The sequence below is a fragment of the Mixophyes fleayi genome, chromosome 7 (assembly GCF_038048845.1).
Source record: "Mixophyes fleayi isolate aMixFle1 chromosome 7, aMixFle1.hap1, whole genome shotgun sequence".
Taxonomy (NCBI): Eukaryota; Metazoa; Chordata; class Amphibia; order Anura; family Limnodynastidae; genus Mixophyes; species Mixophyes fleayi.
In genome coordinates, this window is record NC_134408.1 from 53,172,144 (window position 1) to 53,190,258 (window position 18,115).

An 18,115-nucleotide genomic window follows, 5' to 3' on the forward strand; every position below is an offset into this window, starting at 1 on the left:
GGAAGTATAGAGCGAGAAGAGTAGAGGACCGAGAACAAAGCCCTGAGGGACTCCTACAAGGAGAGGGGAGGGGGTGGAGGAAGAACTAGACATGGATACAGAGAAGGAGCGGTTAGCAAGGTATGAGGTGAACCAGGCATGGACAGACCCAGGGAGGCCGAGAGAGAGAAGAGTTTGCAGCAGGAGGGGATGGTCTACGGTGTCAGGCTGCAGAGAGGTCAAGGAGGTTGAGTAGGGAGAATTGACCCTTGAATTTGGCTGATAGGAGATCATTCGTAACTTTGGCCAGGGCCGTTTGGGTGGAGTGCAGGGGGCGATAACCGGATTGGAGAGGGTCGAGGAGGGAGTTGTCAGAGAGGTGTCTGGTGAGGTCGCTGCAGACAATCTGCTCAAGTAACTTGGAGACATAGGGGAGAAGAGAGATAGGGCGATAATTCGCAAGAGCGGTGGGGTCAAGATTGGGTTTCTTGAGGATAGGAGAGATAAGAGCATGTTTGAATGAGGAGGGAACTACGCCAGAGGAGAGACATAGGTTGCAAAGGTGTGCGAGGTAAGAGCAGGCAGTAGGAGAGAGAGAGCGAAGGAGGTGAGAGGGGATGGGATCAAGAGGAAAGGTAGGGGGTGGAGAGGAAAGAATAAGGGAGCGAATTTCCTCACCTGATGTATGGGTGAAGGCGCACCAGAGCTGGTTGATGGAGGATGGTGAAGCGATAAGGGTGGCGGGAGAGGGGTGGGAGGAGGAGATGTTTGGTCTGATGGCCTCAATTTTAGAAGAGAAAAAGGTGGCGAAGTTAGAAGTGGAGAGGGAAGGTGGGACAGGGGGAGGGGGAGGAGAGAGGAGGGAGTTGAAGGTAGCAAAAAGGCGATGGGGATTGGAGGACTGAGAAGAGATAAGTGAGGATTGTTTAGCAAGGGATAGGGCAGAGCAGAAAGAGGAGAGGATAAATTTAAAGTGAAGTAAGTCAGCCAGGGAACGAGATTTTCTCCAGAGGCGCTCCGCAGTGCGAAAGCACCTTTGGAGGAAGCGAGTGAGTTTGGAGTGCCAGGGTTGGGGAATAAGAATGGCGGCGGATAGAGGAGGCAGGGGCGACAGCGTCCAGGGCAGTAGATAGGGAATGGTTGTAGAGGGAGGACGCCTGGTCAGGGCAGGCCAGAGAGGGAAGAGGTGAAAGGAGAGTTTCAAGAGAGGAAGAGAAAGAGGTGGGGTCTATGGCATCAAGCTTACGCCTGGTGAGGGTGGCTTTAGGCAAGGAGGCAGCAGGGGAGGAGGAAAGAGTGAAGGAGAGGAGATGGTGGCCAGAGAGTGGGAAGGGAGAGTTGAAGAAGTTAGAGAGATCGCAGAGATGAGAGAAGACAAGGTCGAGGGAGTGACCAAGACAGTGGGTGGGGGAGGAGGTCCACTGAGTGAGGCCAAGGGAGGAGGAAAGGACAAGAAGTTTGCAGGGTCAGAACAGTTGTCAATAGGGATGTTAAAGACACCGAGTATAATGCAGGGAAGGTCAGAGGAAAGATAGTGGGGGAGCCAGGCAGCGAAGTTGTCAAGAAAAAGAGAGGTGGGGCCAGGGGGACGGTAGATGATGGAGACACGGAGGTGGATAGGGGAGAAGAGCCGAATGAAGTGTACCTCAAAGGAGGAGAAGGAGAGGGAAGGTAAAGTGGGAATGACCCAAAAAGTACAGCTAGGGAATAGGAGGAGACCCACTCCACCTCCTGGACGCTCATCAGGTCTAGTGGAGTGGGTGAAGGAGAGCCCCCCAAAGGAGAGAGCAGCAGGAGAGGCAGTGTCAGAGGAAGTAAGCCAGGTTTCGGGGATGGCAAGAAAATTGAGGGAATTGGAGATGAAGAGGTCATGGATGGAGGACAGTTTATTACGGACGGACCTAGAGTTCCAGAGGGCACACGAAAAAGGGAGGGAGGGAAGAGAGGAGATGTGGATGAGATTATCAGGGTTGATGGAGCAAGGGGGAGGATGAGAGAAGGGACAGTGAGAGTTAGGCCATAGAGGGGGCTGGGGTTGAGGATGGGTATGGGAAAGGAGCGAGGCGGCATGGTGAGAGACGGAGGACAGGGGCTGAGAGAACGGCCAGAGGAGGCAGGGGAGGTCTGTACACTCACCAGAACCATAACAGACCTTGAAACAATGCAAAACTTCCCAATGCAAACTTTCTAAAACCTCACTGAAGCTGCGCTCCATTTAAATAATACTCTGGTTTCCATTAGCTATCATGAAATGAATGTCAAAATACTACAGAGATCATGGGGTAAATGTATCAAGCTGAGAGTTTTTCGGCGGGTTTGAAAAACCAATCAGATTCTAGCTATCATTTATTTAGTACATTCTACAAAATGATAGCTAGAATCTGATTGGTTGCTATAGGCAACATCTCCACTTTTCAAACCCGCCGGAAAACTCTCAGCTTGATACATTTACCCCCATATCTGTTTCCAAAACTACATTTTCTTAGACTATTGACCTAATGTCCTAAATGTACTCAGCTAGAGGAAGACAAATACCATTGTTTCTGAATGTGTGACCATGAGAATATGACTATATTAGAAGATTTTGGCATCCTATTCAATATTATATAAAAAAAAAACACCCACAAACTTGAATTCTGATTCACACCTCGTTGGTTTCTTTCATTGAGCAGGCAAAATGGATCTCACTAATGCAGAAAAGGAAGTAACATTTTTCACTACATGAAAACGTAATATGCACACACTTTAACCTTAAATGACAGAAACAAGTAGTAATTTTCAACACACCACACTGTTCAATAATTAACTACTTTTTTGTTCCAACCCAATATAACATCTAACCAAATGGAATGTTTTATACTTGACTTCTGTACATTGACATGACTTTCCCAAACTGGATGATTAAACTTTCATTAGCATCGTTATCATTTATTTGGCACCAGATATTCTGCAGCACTGTCAGCATACAAGTCACACAAGTTAAACATAATAACTAATAATACAAGCAAAAATTGCTAGTATGACTCATACAAATACAATGAGGGTGATTTCTCATTATTATGGTGTTTCCTGACATAGGACCACCAAGGTTTTTGTTAGTGGTGAGGATGAAGGATGTTAGATGAAAATTGGTTTTCAGGAGGCATTAGTAACTATTGGGTAACCAAATATTTGACAAATAGATACAATTTAAATTTTTATATATTATATACTTTGTTTCTTTTTTCTATAACGTTTTATGATTGCACAACTTTTGTGTTTCTGACACACAGCTCTGTTGAAACCTGATTATGTGAAGTCTACCTTCTATGTAAATATTGAGTCATCAAAGGAGGTCAAACTTTAAAACAAACTGCACCCATAAATAAGAAAGTTTCTAAGTAAATTGCTCAATCTTCTTAGAGGACTATAAAGATTTATTTTCCGCAGTGACAAGAAATATGCATGAAACATTGAAACCCCATTTCTGAACAATACAAAACATGTTAGGTTAACCTTTGAATGCTTTATGTTATAAACTCAAAAGATAGAATAACATCAAGTTCTAGCTCCAAGGGCATATGCCATGTGCATGTTTTTCCCATTCAAATAAGATTATGTAATTCAACTGCTGGCATGTCGTGTTGTCATTGTGCCACTCATCTCATTTGAATGTATTTCATTAGTAAAGCTTGTTTTGCATTGTCCATATTTCAGATTTGTTCTTTTACATTTTTAAAAGTCTAGGGAGACAGATTGAAGCTACTAAAGGGGCAATCCTACAAAAAAAAATCTTTAAATATCAAACCATACTTGCCCACTGTCCTGGAATGTCTAGAGACTCCAAAATCCGGGTAGTTCTCCCAGACTTGCTGGAGAACAGACCTTTCTCCTGCATGCTGCCCACTTCCTAGTAAACTGGACAGAATGGAGGCCTCTATGCGAAACGCAATATCTTTTTGGCCACCTACAGCAAAATGGAGAGATTGCATCATTACTGTGTGGGAGTGAGGCCAAAATGACACTGTTCGCGGCTCCCAGCTATCCACCACACTCGCACATCACTTCCCCTCCCCTCCGAGAGGTAAGAAAACAAATGTCAGACCTAATGTTTCATTATTCATCTGATTAATTTTTCTTAGCCTTCCTCCTACAAATCATTATCTCCTTTTCAATATATCTTATTTTCCTTACTAAATATGTCTGCCAGTTGTTTGGCAGTAAACTAAACTATCATAGTCCTCTCTCTGTATATTGTGTGGCACTTCCTGGTTATAGAGCAGCAGTATTTACAGTTCTTACTCTGTGGGGGTCTATGCATTAATAAAATGTGGTGCCTCTAAATATGAAAAGCTGCATATTGCAGCGATTTATGCACGCTAAGATGTACCATGCCATGGCTACTCTGGGAGCCCCAGCGAAGTGACTTCTCCTGCAAAGTTTTTTACCTATTTACCGGCATCTTTGCGCTGTCGGTGATAGGAGGAAGTGCTGTGCGCACGAACAGCACTGTACCGGATTCTGCGAAGCCGGAGAGCATTCAGCAGGATCCCATAGGAAAAGACAGGTAACACCATCTTGAGATAGTGTTACCTGTCTGCACAATGCAAAGCTTCATGCACTGTTGAACGATGTTTGTCTAAACAGAGGAGATTTCTGTGAAATCTCCTCCATTAGGCAAGTGATACATAGCAAACATAGTTAAAAGATGCGGAAACAGCAGTTTCACATCTTTTAAGTGTCAAATATGCTTGATAAATAGACCCCTGTGTCTGATAACTGCTTGTTAGCAGTCGCGGCTCTCTGGGCTCCCCTGCTGACGTCCCGGTCGTCGCTAAGATGACCGGGACGTCACATCCGGTTTCGGCATCCCGATTGCCTGGGCAAAAACCGGGACGCTCTAGGCTCCCTGTTGCTGCATCCAGCCAGCTAGCTAACCGGCGGGCGCGTGCGCACAGGTTTTGTAAGGTGTAGCCAATCCTGGCTAACGGATGTATTTAGAGGCACTGCTGAGATAATTAAGTAGTATGCAGCTGAGCACTGCAGTTCTATTGGCCCACTACACTACTCTCATTAGGCTGAACCTGAGCATACTGTGAGGGCTTCTCCTGATTGGTTGCTAGGACTATTTAAGGCAGTGAGGACTGACGATAATGTGGGTAATCAGGGTTCTGTGGAGTATAGTCGGGTACTCAGGGTAATGGGTAGTAGCCGGGTACTCAGGGTTATGAGGAGTAGCTGGGTACGCAGGGTTATTGGGAGCCATTTGAGGAGGATGATGTGGGGTTATTAGCGGCGTACCTGGGTTAGGGAGAAATATTTGTTGCCCTCTGTTATATAAAGGGTAAGGAACCTCAATGTGGTATGATGGTTGTTGTTGAGATTGTTCATGTCCTTGAACTCTTGGCATAAAGCAATCTATGAAAGCCATCATGAATTCACGGTTCTCCCTCAGAATCCACACCTGCATACCCATTATTTGCGTTATGAAAGAATCCTGCAACTAGTACTCATTTTCCATGAAGCGTTGGAGACGTGCGCTTCTTTGGCCGCCATAGTCATATCCATTTCCTTGAGCTGATATACCATTACTGTGGTCATGGCTTTTGTTGCTTGTTCCATCTTATTAAGCTTCTTCTTCCTTTTAGGAACATTGTAAACTACAGTACAAATCGGAAAAATAAAGGAAATACAATAGGAACACCAAGGATGAATGAATATTGCTTCAAAATTAAATAGCAGTATTGTAATCTGATATGAGCTTGAGGCCTCCTCCCTCCTACACAGTACCTTAACACTGCAAGAAAATGTGCTTATGTTTTAATATGTTTTTACGTTTAGTTTTGTAGTTTTGTTTAGTTTTTAGATTAGTAATGTTAAACTTTCATATTTATTTCATTTACTTTAAACATTTTAACATGAATTAACTTAATGTTGGGTTCTGCAACGATGTCGAAGGTTGTGCCGCTGGCAATGGTTGGGTTTTTTGCAACTCTTGGGTGTCTGGTGAAGGTTGTGCCACTGGCAAAGGTTGTGAGTGTGCCAGTTCCTCTGCGGACATATTAATGGTTTCTTCTGTCACATTTGAACACTCCAAATCAGCATTGTCTTCAAGCGAATCATCGCTAATCATCAGTGATGACACGCTTGACTGACTGCTTTCAGCTGTAGGACTTTGAGCATCACGGCAGCTTGATGATGACAATGCGATGGGATTTGCCAGGGCAGAGTTGTCGAACACTACATTACATTGGTAATAAAATTGCCATTCAATGCAGGCAGCACCACTTTTCTCCGCTTGTGGTCATGTACTTTGGAGTATTGTTTGCAAAGTGACTTAAATTTATTTACAACCTGTTGCTGGCTGCGCTTTGTCCCGCGCTGTGTAAATATTTTCAATATGTTATAGTACACTGTTGCATCCTTAACAGTGCCTGTGATCTGTTTCATTATCCCCTCCTCTCCTCTAACGGCCAACAGCTCTCGCACCTCGTCATCTAGCCAGCAGTGTCGGACTGGGGCATGAAGGGCCACCAGAGGGGGTGTGGTCAGCCATCATAGAGGCGGGACCAGACACTAGAGGGGGAGTGGTCAGTCCACGAAGGACAGCTAGCACTTTAGTGTTGTACATAAAGAATGCAGTGTGTGTACAAAGAATACACAGTCTTGACCTGCCCCTTAGATTGGGCTAACCTGTGGCACTCCAGGTGTTGTGAAACTACAAGCCCCAGCATGCTTTGCCAATATATAGCAGCTTATTGCTGGAAGGGTATGCTGGGACTTGTAGTTTCACAACACCTGGAGTACCACAGGTTAGCCAAGCCTGTGCTAGACTCAGAACATTTGACAGACTGTCCTACCTGTTGTTGTCACTTTTATCACCTGTGGCTGCTGGTTTCTTTAGTTGCGGCTTGTCTGGATCCTGGAATGTTGAGGGCCCTATTTGAAAAAAATAATGGGTACATTTAGAAATGCCAACCTTCCCTGCCATTAAATCAACAGCACCCACATTTGATAATTAGGCCTCTCTCCAGCCTCAACATTAAAGTAAAAGTGCTCCCATTTGATAAATAAATCTATTTCCCTCCAACCGACCCCAACATCAAATTAATAGTATTCCAAACAGACCCAGCAATAAATTAATAGCATTTACGTTTAATACATCCATTTCCCACGACCATTCCCAGCATTAAATAATATTCACATTTAATAGATAGCCCTCCTCCCCACACTCAGCCCCACATTCAATTATAGACCCAAACCACCCCAGCATTAAATTAAATGTCCCATCACCCCCTCCCTTTAGTCTTCTCTGTACAGCCCACCTCCCTATAGTTTAACATAGGCAGTCCCCTTTAATTATAGTTTAGCATAGGCAGCCCCACTCACTATAGTTTAGTATAGATAGGCAGCCCCTCTATGCCACATAGTAGTAGCCCCAAAACAATATTATGCCACACAGTAGTGCCCCCAAACAATGTTACTCCACACAATAGTGCCCCAATCTTATGCCACACAGTAGTTCTCCCAAACAATATCATGCCACACAGTAGTGCCCCCAATGTTATGCCACACAGTAGTACCCGAAATTCACATATACCACGCAATAGTGTCCCCAATTCATATTATGCCCACAATAGTGTCGCCAATTCACATTATACCCGCAATAGTGCCCCCCAATTCACATATGCAATGGAAATAGAGCTCTCAATTCACACACACACACACACACACATATATACATATATATACATATATACATATATATATATACATATATATATATATATATATATATACACACACACATATATATATATATATATATATATATATATATATATTTTAAAGTGTATAAAGCCCAAGTTCAGTGGAATAATAATGTAGTTCAAGACAGTTCAATGGTTCAATTGTCCTGGACGATCCTTAAGGACCACAGGTATAAGTCCATTTGGTAAGCATTAAAAGACAGAAAAAAACAGGTATGAGATCAGTGTGTTAGTGATAGCCCATCACCTAGATGAATACACACCATAAGGAATAAAGGTAGCTTATCTGCATATATCTTTTCCAGAGACTGGAACATGGCTAATACACGGCTGTTCTCTCAATGATATATAATCTGCATTCTCTCCAAGGAGGTAGTAGAGTCAGCAAAACTGCATGCCTGCTCACCAGCCATACAACAGCAGCATACTGTAAACACCATAACTCTCCTCCACAAAGTGGAGCATAGGTCCTACTGCGCATGCGCGTCCCAGCGGACTTACTGCGCATGCGCGGCTCCAGCGCTGCCGAGATTTTTGTAAAAAAGGGCAGGTAGTGGTAAGTGAAGTGAGAAAAGTGACTGTGGATAGAAGTGATCAAATAGATAGTGCTCAAATAGATAGAGGTGGCCATTAACGGACCCCAAACTTTCACTGGGTCACGTGGTCTTAGCGGTGGCCATTTTGGTGAAGGAATAGTCAATAGTGTGGCTTCAATATCGGCCATCTTGGTACAGGATGTGTGTGTATAGCAGCAAGAGTGATTACAGTGAGGGGATACTTATACAGAAAGGTCTGTATAAACAAATAGGCATTGGTATATGTATCAAGGTGATCAGTAGGGTAATAGTGACCCTATATGATTAAACATTATATATGAACAATATTCCTGATAAAAATAAAATAAGTGTGTGTAAAAACACATATGATAATTACCCAAATAGGGCATATAAAAACATATACATAGGAAGTAACAAGGCATAGTAAAAAGGACCAATTATCAGCAATAAAAATACAAACAAACATTGGGAGGTTCTGAGAATGGACCCCATCTTAGCTAACATTCTACCTCATAGACCTGATATCGTCTTCCGAAAGAGCAGAAACCTAAAAGATTCCCTAGCCCCCAGTATGATACCTGAAAATAACCCTAGTATCAGGAAAACATTCCTTGAAATAAATGGATTCAATAAATGTAACCACTGCAACGTGTGCAAGTATACAAACCCCAATAAGAAAGTGTTCTACAACTATGACAATAGTATGAAATATGATATCAAACAACTCATGAACTGCCAGACACCATCTTTCATTTACCTGTTAGAGTGCTCATGTGGTCTCAAATACGTGGGCAAGACAAAAAGACCATTGAAACTACGAATACAGGAACACATCCGAAATATAAAAAACAGAGTAGAGTCACACTCAGTGTCCAAACATTTTATCAGCACCCATAATTCAGATCCGAGTTTCCTTACTTTTAAAGGTATTGAAAATGTCCGTCTAGGGAGCAGAGGGGGAGACATCCAGACCAAGCTATCTAGACGCGAAATGTTCTGGATCTTTCAACTTGGTACTCTGGCTCCCGCTGGCTTTAATGAGGGTTATGAAATTGAACCGTTTTTATGAACTCATTTATTGTATTTTATTGTAGTTTTATTACTATTATATATGTCTGTCTTTAATATTATCTACCATACTGTATTGTTATTGCTGATAATTGGTCCTTTTTACTATGCCTTGTTACTTCCTATGTATATGTTTTTATATGCCCTATTTGGGTAATTATCATATGTATTTTTACACACACTTATTGTATTTTTATCAGGAATATTGTTCATATATAATGTTTAATCATATAGGGTCACTATTACCCTACTGATCACTTTGATACATATACCAATGCCTATTTGTTTATACAGACCTTTCTGTATAAGTATCCCCTCACTGTAATCACTCTTGCTGCTATACACACACATCCTGTACCATGATGGCCGATATTGAAGCCACACTATTGACTATTCCTTCACCAAGATGACCACCGCTAAGACCACGTGACCCAGTGAAAGTTTGGGGTCCGTTAATGGCCACCTCTATCTCTTTGAGCACTATCTATTTGATCACTTCTATCCACAGTCACTTTTCTCACTTCACTCTCCACTACCTGTCCTTTTTTACAAAAATCTCGGCAGCACTGGAGCCGCGCATGCGCAGTAAGTCCGCTGGGACGCGCATGCGCAGTAGGACCTATGCTCCACTTTGTGGAGGAGAGTTATGGTGTTTACAGTATGCTGCTGTTGTATGGCTGGTGAGCAGGCATGCAGTTTTGCTGACTCTACTACCTCCTTGGAGAGAATGCAGATTATATATCATTGAGAGAACAGCCGTGTATTAGCCATGTTCCAGTCTCTGGAAAAGATATATGCAGATAAGCTACCTTTATTCCTTATGGTGTGTATTCATCTAGGTGATGGGCTATCACTAACACACTGATCTCATACCTGTTTTTTTCTGTCTTTTAATGCTTACCAAATGGACTTATACCTGTGGTCCTTAAGGATCGTCCAGGACAATTGAACCATTGAACTGTCTTGAACTACATTATTATTCCACTGAACTTGGGCTTTATACAAAATGGCGCTGCGCATCGCTATAAATACCCCCTCAGCTAAGATCACTTATACCACCTCCTGAGGAAGTCCTGCTAGGGACGAAACGCGTAGAGGATATTTTATTCACCCCTGGGTCACATCTGGATCACCATACTATTAGTGTTTCTTGTGCGGAGACTGTGGGAGGTTCCTGTTGCACCCGAGGACATGGTATATCTGTTACCTTAATTACAGACAAGCTTATGTTATAACTACTCAATGTGAGTGTGCATTTTATATGTTACGTTCTATTAAATGCTGTTTTCTTTTGAAATACTACACCATATAGTGCATTATTCTTTTTTCCCTATCCACTTTGTGGAGGAGAGTTATGGTGTTTACAGTATGCTGCTGTTGTATGGCTGGTGAGCAGGCATGCAGTTTTGCTGACTCTACTACCTCCTTGGAGAGAATGCTGATTATATATCATTGAGAGAACAGCCGTGTATTAGCCATGTTCCAGTCTCTGGAAAAGATATATGCAGATAAGCTACCTTTATTCCTTATGGTGTGTATTCATCTAGGTGATGGGCTATCACTAACACACTGATCTCATACCTGTTTTTTTCTGTCTTTTAATGCTTACCAACTGGACTTATACCTGTGGTCCTTAAGGATCGTCCAGGACAATTAAACCATTGAACTGTCTTGAACTACATTATTATTCCACTGAACTTGGGCTATATACCCCTGTTAACGCACCTGATTGCGCCATATCCTGCACTTTATACACTTTAATATCTTGGACTTACCAACCATTTCTAAGGAAGGCTGCCTCCATACGTGGAAGAGGTGTTTTATGTGGACTTGTATTTATATACCTATACAATACTGTTGTGAGCGCCATTGTTTATTACTCCTATTGCACAATATATATATATATATATATATATATATATATATATATATATATATATACATATATATATATATATATATATATATATATATATATATATATATACACTCTCTGTAATCAGCCTCTGCTCTCCCAGTAGCTAGAGCGCAGATGGGATAGATATATATATATATATATATATATATATATATATATATCAATTCTCCAGATATATCCTCATGACCTAGTAAGACAATTTATCATATTTTGTTACTGTAGGAAGTTGAAGCATGGTGTCTGCACATTGACATAGTGGTGAATCTGATAGGGCATTGACAGCGTTAGCTCAAATTGAAATATACCCTACATTTTACATTGTTAATAAAACTTTTTTTAGTTACACTGTGTAGACTTTTTTTTGTGTCCCCATTCTACTGAATTGACAGATGAATTTTAGTAAAAGGTGGCTGTTTGGTCTGTTGTCTCATCGTGGTGACTAATAAGCATAAATAAATAATAATGAGAGTGGTGATAACTGCACAGTAAGACCGACGGTGGGCAGATGAGTGACAGTTACATAACAATGGAAAAATGTATGATGGAGAGACAAATAATGAATTGGATTTATGAGAGCCTAAATAATGTGCGTCAATGGATGCTAAAAAAATCTTCTTACCCATATTTTGATTGATGCAGCCTCTCTGCTCCTTAGTCCTTCAGCGGCGGCGGGAGCATAAGACAGTCAGCTGACAGGAGGAGGAGGGGGGCGGGTCACATGATCGCAGCTGCGATCTTATTTGAAAGATGACTGGCTGTCACTGATAGCAGCGGGGATGCCGAGGAGGGCAGTGGGGACACCGAATAGGACACCGACCCCTAGGTGAGTTGGGTGGGCTCCGCCCACTTCTAGAAGGGGGTGTGGCCGTAGGGCAGCGGGGCCTACCGGTGGTTTTTCCGGTATACCGGTGGGCCAGTCCGACGCTGCTAGCCAGTGTGTCATGGTTGCTCCTCTCTCTCTTCTCTGCAACATTAAAATTATGTCATCCTCCAGCTTTCCTAATCCCCCAATCAGCTTCTTTATGTGTGACCTGGGTTGAAAAAACTTGGGTCATACCGGTCACACTGCAGGTGACCTGGGACTGACACAGAAATAACCCTCCAAAAATCCTGGGTCTAATTCCTGGGTCATCAGACCTGGGATTTTGCACTGACCCACTTTCACACTGAGCCTCGACCCGGGCCATCGGAGCTCACCCCAGCAAAAACCCAGGTTTTTTAGGCAGTGTGAATGGGTTATTACTAATACAGTTTCCACCCCCAGTGATCCACCTTACACCATTTTAGTATGAAACAAGCAGGCATGTGAAGTGAAAATCTTGATTCTCACATTTCGAAAAGGAATCCTCCAGTATATCATTGGTTGGAAAGGATAGGATCCCAAAATACGTTCTTGGGGTAAATCCAACAATGTACATGCCCCCACCTTACCATTATTACTTACATATGGGTCCTGTCCAGGTACCGCTTTCCCTTCCTCCAGTGATATTTTCTCTCTGCTCACGCTGGCTGTTCTCCGGGTAAGTGACTTCCGCATTTCATACTATGGTCATGTGACCACTAGGTGGGGAATTCAATCTTGCTTTAGTATTTAGGCTGTGAACATTGTTTCAATGTCAGATCAACAGGTTATTTACCCTAGTGTCTGGCTCCTGTTAGATTGTACTTCCTACCTTGCACTATATCTTGTCTTTCTGTGTTGAACCTTGGCCAGCCTCCTAACCACGCTTTTTGGAATTCGTCTTGTACTTCTACTGCCCACTTGTGTACAAAACATCAGATGGTTGACCACGCTTATTGGACCTCCTTCTGCACTAAATTACCCACTTGTGTATCAGATCTTCGTTGCTGGCTTCACTTTATCTCCACCCATCACACCACAGGGCAGTTCTGAGGGTCACGAACTGTGTATGACCTCCTAGACTTCCAAGAGAGTCTGCCCACCACACAGGAAACATTAAGCACAGCTACTTTTGATAAAAATTTACCGGGAGGATGTGTGTTTCAAGAAAATTATTCACCACTCTCTAGCACACTGATGTAGTCATTACTTATTGTCACCAGTCGCGGCGGTGCCCGCGACATCACGCCCGGAATTCAGTGAGAAGCGAGGAAGGAGGAGGATGCTGGGTCCCGGGCGCCGCCGGATTGGTAAGTAGTTTTTTTGGGGGGTTTTTCTTCTTCCTGTTTACGGCGGGGGCACAGCAAGGGGCAGAGGCTGAGGGGGGAGAGCGGGCAGAGGCTGAGGGGGGAGAGCAGGCAGAGGCTGAGGGGGCAGAGCGGGCAGAGGCTGAGGGGGCAGAGCGGGCGGGGGCAGAGCGGGCAGAGGCTGAGGGGGCAGAGTGGGCAGAGGCTGAGGGGGCAGAGCGGGCAGAGGTTGAGGGGGCAGGGGCAGAGTCGGCAGAGGCTGAGGGGGCAGAGTGGGCAGAGGCTGAGGGGGCAGAGTGGGCAGAGGGGGCAGAGCGGGCAGAGGCTGAGGGGACAGAGCGGGAAGAGGCTGAGGGGGTAGAGGCTGAGGGGAGAGAGCAGGCAGAGGCTTTGGGGGCAGAGCAGGCAGAGGCTCAGGGGGCAGAGCGGGCAGAGGCTGAGGGGACAGAGCGGGCAGAGGCTGAGGGGACAGAGCGGGCAGAGGCTGAGGGGACAGAGTGGGCAGAGCCTGAGGGGGCAGAGCGTGGGGGCACAGTGTGTGTGGATGCAGGGGGCACAGTGTGTGTGGATGCAGGGGGCACAGTGTGTGTGGAGGCAGGGGGCACTGAGTGTGTGGATGAGTGTGTGGATGCAGGGGGCACAGAGTGCGTGGATGCATGGGGCACAGAGTGTGTGGATGCAGGGGGCACAGTGTGCGTGGATGCAGGGGGCATTGAGTGTGTAGATGCAGGGGGCACTGAGTGTGTGGATGCAGGGGGCACTGGGTGTGTGGATGCAGGGGGCACAGAGTGTGTGAATGCAGGGGGCACAGAGTGTGTGAATGCAGGGGCCACAGAGTGTGTTAGCTGTAAATTATTCTTTGACAGAAATATAATTGAAAAAAATATACATAAATAAATTCTTTTCCCTTGGATTTATGTGTATTATTTTTGTATACAACTAAATAAGTATTTCTGTTCTGACCTAAATACTTATTACGTCTTTTTGACTACTTATAAAACGGGACTGCTCTGTAAATTTTTTGGAGGGGTGCCTTGAAAAAATTATGGAGACCCTAAGGGTGCAGCGAACTGCAAAAGTTTGGGAACCACTGGTCTAGCACATAAAATTAGAGAACTAGGGAAAAAAGTATGTACATGAGTAGAGAAGTGGTTGAAGGTTAAAGACAAAGTATGCCTATAAATAGAAAGGTTACAGTTATTGGTGGTGTATCACTGTCCTTTTAAATCCTTTACTAATGACATTTAAAGCATTGATTTGCTGACCAGTTATTAACTAGAAGGACTCACCAGACCTTAATTAATTTTGCATCAGGTGTTAATCTGGAGCAGTGCATCTGTTACATCTCTTTTCTATTTTTTTCCCATGGGATAATGTCAAACCAAGACAGGATGAAGTTATCTGGTAAGTATTTATTATATATGCATCTTTTTTTTGTTCTTTTTCTTTAAATAAAGGCAGCAAAACTATATTTTATTTATGGGGACATTACTAATATTACAAAGATAATGGGGCCTCTACTATTTACAATATAATCAATGGAGGCACTATTTTATTAATATTACCCTGATAACCACTGACCAGGGGTTTCAAAAGGGGCCCAATGCTTTGAGTCAGGCACCTCTTGGGATGGGTGCCTGATCGATTTTTCAGCCCCCCCAGAGGACTAGCTGATGCCAAGTAGCCTGGCCTGGAAGCCAGTGTATGGTGAAATCGGATGTTTTACATCCGGTTTTACCATGCAGTTTTGCTATTTGGGGGGTTTCAAACTGCTACACATAGCGTGCAGTTTGAGGTTTCAACATTAAAACCGAAAAGTAATAGCTATTGTTGTTTTCAGCTGAATAGCGCATACCATGTGAGGCGGTTATAAAAACACATGACAAAAATCAAACATTAGTAAATTTGAACAGCTCCACCACGTGTCCAGGTCAGAGGCAGAACTGCTTGCTCTAGGCAAAGCCATAGATTTACAGTTCCTGAAACAATGGCAACTTTGTCAAGGGTGCAGCAATGTTGTTATTAAGTCAAGTTTTTGAAACATATGCCCTTACAGTATTGTCTGTTTTTTAAATGTGCCTCTTTGTATGCACGACCAGCAAGAAACGTGTAAAATAACTGGGAACACACAAAACAATTTGAAAACCTGAAAAATCATTTATTCGGAAATTTTGTTGGGTAAATTGCACATCATACTTTAATTAAGTAATATTAGTAAATCATTACTAATAATAATCATCAATTGAGCTAGTAGATAGTTATAACCTTGTAATGTCATGTTCTCATTTTTAACAACATGATAGCATTCTTTATAATAAAGATATTGTCGCCATCTTGTGGTTTGTTCTGTAATAGACAATATATTTGAAAAACATATAAGAAGAGGTTTTTAAAAATGACTGTAATAAACCCTGCATGTGTAACATACTTATGTATAAGCATTTACGATGTATGATCCTGAACGAATATAGCACATTTATTATTATTATGCTTTAATGTAATCTTGTAAATTCCGTCATTTAATTCCGATATGTATGCAATTGTTTTTCTTTTCTTTTGTTGTTTAGTATGTTTATATCTTAAAAATTTCAATAAAAATACTGGATTTAAAAAATAAAAAAAAAATGACTGTAACAAGATTATTATAATAATATTGTAAATAATGTAACCTGACATCTTCCTAAAGTCCATGTGCAAATCTTAAACTTGAAATGCTTATTTTCCCAATATATGGCAGACCAGATTAGATCAAAACTGCAAGTATCGTATTTCCTTGTAGAAACACTGCGTCACTTTAAATGCGAGAAACCCCCACCCAAAAAATCCCAAATAGAAATGCCGCACCCCTTTGCTGCATCACCACAAATAAAACTTGATCAACTGAGCAATTTTCATTTTTATTGAACATAAACATGAAATACACAATAAACATATTTTTGCGTACTCACTGCTATTTGCTGGAATCAGTGCAGTTATAGAACTACGGTAAACTTGTACTGCTCAGCAATATTAATTTACGGTAGATTGAATATAAACATGAAGCAGACCACTGAACATACCTGTACAATATATTCTACATAATATACTGCTGTTCATTACAATATTCCCTCTATTACATAAAGAACTCGGAGAGAAAGAATTAACGTATTCACTGCTGTTTGCTGCAATGATTCTCATGGTACCAAATTAAAATTTGCACACTTTACATTTGAAAAACATATTGCATTTACCATACTCCATACCATTTCTCACACTTATGTTTCACAGACTGTAGATAAGAGCACATTGAGTCCATGATTAAATGTCATTGGGGGTGCAAAAAAGACCCTTTCCTTTTGTGCTAGATTTCATGAAGCCAATCAAGCATAAAAGTTTGCACATCCACCCTTTCTCATTTGCCTGGATTACTATATCTTTTGGGAGGTCACCTGTAGGATGAGCTTTACGTTTGAATATGAGCATTGGATTTACTTTGTAAATCGAAGCACAAGCAAGCACACGTGTGAAATTCATTTTTTTATTTCCTGTGGTGCTTTAGTGTTTTTCACCCATTTTTCGTTAATAGTCCTGTTCGGCGGACTGTCAAAAGAAAGTGGAACCTCGTTCATATAAACAATGTGAGATTCCCCAAAAAATTCTGCTCAATGATGTTGGCGACAAAATTTAAGAACTTTACTTTTTTTCCTTCCAGTCTGAGAGTAGTTTTTTATCTACAGTTGTTCTCATACGAACAGATACGTTTTTCCTTTTCATAAAATGGTAGCACAAGTTTGGAACACCTTTGAAATTGTCCAGTCCCATCTGTTGAGCCATAGATTTTGCTTGCAAATGTATATTTACCGTGGACAAAGACAGACCTCTGGCCCATTGGTCCTTTATCCACTTCTCAGATTATTTTCTAATTGTGAATGATTAAGCAGAAACACATGTCGACGTTCTCGCTGTCTGCACCCCTGCTTCATCACACTATTTAACCTGCTCATATACTATGAAATCCTTGCTCCTATAAACCAACAGCTAGTTTGGAGCCACTGCAAGGTAGATAGCAAATCACTCCACATATATCAGAAAATGATTTAAACCTTCTGACGATTTTTTACAAAGCTAGCAAACAGCTCAAGGGATTTACACTTTATCCATGAGTATATCTTATATCTGCCGCATAAGAAAGGGCACATTATAGACCAGTGTTGGCTAACTTGTGACACTCTAGGTGTTGTGAAACTACAAGTCCCATCATACCCTTCCAGCAATAAGCTGCTATATATATTGGCAAAGCATGCTGGGACTTGTAGTTTCACAACACCTGGAGTGTCACAGGTTAGCCAACACTGTTATAGACTATAACTTGAATTGAACCTGCTATTAGATCGAAGGATAGGAGTTTCCAGGCATGGTGTAAAGAATTTATAGCTATTTCTACCTGTACTCATGTGATTATAGAATCAGGTTTATTAGGAGCCATTAATACTTTGGAATCTACAGAGCATAAGTCTGTTAGATTATATAGGATACTTTTAGGTGCAGACAGCAGTTTTAAACTCACTTTTTGTTAAAGCACTTACACTTTGTTTTATATTCCACTACTTTTAACAATGCATTGTAACGTTATTCAATAAAAGCTAAATTTTAATTCAAGATGCTCCCTTTGATCTAATATATTTATAATTCTGAGTTGATAGTGCACTGATGTTAGC